At 41.3% G+C, this 3,175-nt stretch overlaps 1 non-coding gene across 1 annotated transcript; it reads right to left on the bottom strand.

The window, feature by feature from the left end:
* Positions 1 to 657: 657 nt before the first annotated feature.
* On the bottom strand, positions 658 to 764 carry LOC121204392 (small nucleolar RNA R71). The gene has a single exon (XR_005899317.1). It is a non-coding gene; the product is annotated as a small nucleolar RNA R71 (small nucleolar RNA).
* Positions 765 to 3,175: the final 2,411 nt, after the last annotated feature.

Raw genomic sequence — 3,175 nt, 5'->3', positions numbered from 1 at the left:
TTTTTATTACTTTAGCCATTTATTTTTCTTGCAATTTTTTTCTTTTCTTATTTATTAATTTACTTTTATTTCTCTTGGCAGGTTTTTATAGTTTATGACTAGAAGAAACCCGTCAGGACCCTTACTTTTTGACGAAGAAATCGATCGAATAGTTCGTAGAAATCAAAGAGAAATAAGGCGTAGTTTACGATACACAAAAAACGAACAAGAAGACAATACTCAACCACCAACCGACGAGATGGCTAAAAACCAAGACAATCAGCTGCCTGCTGCAATTGCAGCTAATCAAAATTCTGCTCCACGTACTATGTATGACTATGCTAAACCCTCTTTAACAGGAACTGAATCAAGTATAGTTAGACCTGCTATTACTGTGAATAATTTTGAATTAAAACCTAACACTATGCAGATGATACAGCAGTTTGTTCAGTTTGATGGCTTTTAGGATGAAGATCCCAACACTCACTTAGCAAATTTCCTGGAATTTTGCGATACATTCAAAATTGATGGCGTTTCTGATGATGCCATCTATTTCCCTTCTCACTAAGAAACAAAGCTAAATAGTGGTTAAACTTGTTATTACGAGGGTCTATCACTAATTGGGAGTAAATAACCAAGAAATTTTTACTAAAATATTTTTCGCCTGCTAAAACGGTTAAATTACGCAATGGTATCTCTTCTTTTGTGCAGATGGACCTAGAAACACTTTACGATGCATAGGAGAGATACAAGGATCTATTGAGAAGGTGCCCTCACCATGGTTTACCTCTATGGTTGCAAGTTCAAACGTTCTACAATGGTTTGAATCCCTCGACGAGACAAATGATTGATGCTGCTGCTGGCTGAACTATCAACAATAAAACACCGGAAGATGCCTACGAATTCATAGAGGAGATGTCAATGAACAAATATCAGAGGCAAGTCATGAGGACTAAGCCAACAAAAACAACCGGTATTTATAACATCGATTCAGTCACCATGCTCTCTAATCAAGTAGAACTTTTCAATAAGAAGATTGACAGTTTTCTTGGTTCTACGCTGGTACATCCAGTAATGAGATCTGACTCAAGCGGAGGAGGTGTGCATACAGAATACCAATCCTTCAGTCCTACAACTGAAGAGGAACAAGTCAACTATATGGGTAATAATAACTTTAGATCTCAAAATGACCCATACAGTAATACCTATAATGCAGGTTGGAGGAACCACCCAAATTTTTCCTGGGAGGTCAAGGGAATCAAAAGCCACAAAATCCTCAGGGTTTTCAACAGCCACCTTATCACCAAGAGAAAAAGTCGAACCTTGAAGAGATGCTCTCTAAATTCATCTCGGTGTCAGAAACCCGTTTTCAAAATACTGAGACTGCACTTAAGAATCAACAAGCATCGATCCAAGGACTCAAAACTCAGATAGGCCAGCTGTCCAAACTAATCTCTGAAAGATCACAAGGTAGCCTACCAAGTAATATTGAACCTAATCCGAGGGAACACCTCAATGCAATTAGCGCTCAGAATAAGGACGGACTCGTTATAGCTGAGCCAAAAATACAACAAAATAATGCGATGAACAAAAGACGAGAAGAGGTAAATGATAATGATCCTAAATAGTTAAGTACGAATCATGAACCTCGTGTGCCATATCCTAAAGCGATGACGAAAGACAGAACAGAAGAACAGAAGAACCTCGTATGCCATATCCTAAACTCTTAAATAAATTACATATTAACCTACCCTAGATGTCCAACTCAACAAAATTCTTAAAGGAACTTCTGAGCAATAAAAGGAAATTAGACATTACATCGCATGTGGAACTCAATGCAGTCTGCTCAGTTATTCTAAAGAATAAGCTACCTAACAAATTGCAAGATCCAGGACCTCCTCGAACCAAGGCAACAGAGACAGTGCGCTACTATCATGAAAAGAACAAAGATACTCATGAAGAACGAAGGCTACAGATAGAGGAGCTAGACGAATGGCGAGAACACAAACCTAGAGCACATGATAAACCGAAACTATGCAAAAACAAGCCCGATACCTCTCCTAATCAACTTCAGGTTGGCGATACAGTCTTTCTAGAAGCTGTTGATCCTCACATTGTCACTACCACACCAAATGAGGAAATCCCTCTTACGGTACTCAGTATTTTTCCATTCGGTACAGTGGAGGTGAGTCATCCCAAGTTTGGAACTTTTAAGGTAAACAACACCCATTTAAAACCTTATTTTAAAACCGACAACAGGAATAAGGAGTATGAACTCCTCAAACCACCATGATCATTCAACAGAAAGTTAAGTTGAGCTTAGACTATAAATAAGCGCTTCTCGGGAGGCAACCCGAGCACTAACATATTTTGATTTCTTTATTTTTAATTAATTTCTAACACTTCGAATCATTAACTTTATCTTTGAATTGCAAAGTTTTTTAGCACACACGGCCAGGCACACGGGCGCGCCTAAAGCCGTGGCCAAATAGGGGAAGAGACACGGCCGTGTTGAAGCAGGACATGATTTCCCCAAAACACGAGATGCGATAAATCCCCACGGCCGTGCGACATGGCCGTGGGTGAACTTGATAGGAAGAACACGGGCGTGGGATAGAAAACCACGGGCATGCCAGGGACAAGGCTCGATTCTGTTTCTTCGACACGGGCGTGCAACACGCCCATGCCATTAAACTGTAGACAACAATACACGGGCGTGATACCATAAAACACGAGCGTGGGAGAAGCGAACAAAGCTAGGCACGGTCGTGTGACATGGCCGTGTGCCACACACGCCCAAGACACACAGGAGTGTGATAGTAGCCGGGCTACCCTCACAGCACACGGGTGTGGCCCTAGGCCATGTGCCCCTCCCCTATATAAACAAACCACTGTTCATCTTCTTCCTCCTTTCAAAACCCTAGCCGAAATCCACCCTCCAACCCCTACTCCCTATTCCGGTCACCATTCTCTAGATTCTCACTTCCCCAACCCCCAAACCACCATCAAAGTCACTCCACTTGTATTAATCCCTATTTTCCCCTCCCTATACCCTCTATTTTTCCCACCACACGATTTCCTTTTTGCGTAACACGTCCGTGCTCGCCATCACACGCTCGTGCACTGCCTTACAACAGCCCTTGGTTCAAGTTCTTAACCTTGTTTTTCCAATTTGTGTTGTTACATTAGTATTTTT

This window comes from Gossypium hirsutum, chromosome A07 (genome assembly GCF_007990345.1).
Source record: "Gossypium hirsutum isolate 1008001.06 chromosome A07, Gossypium_hirsutum_v2.1, whole genome shotgun sequence".
In the NCBI taxonomy this organism is placed as follows: Eukaryota; Viridiplantae; Streptophyta; class Magnoliopsida; order Malvales; family Malvaceae; genus Gossypium; species Gossypium hirsutum.
This window is presented reverse-complemented; position numbering and strand designations above follow the sequence as displayed.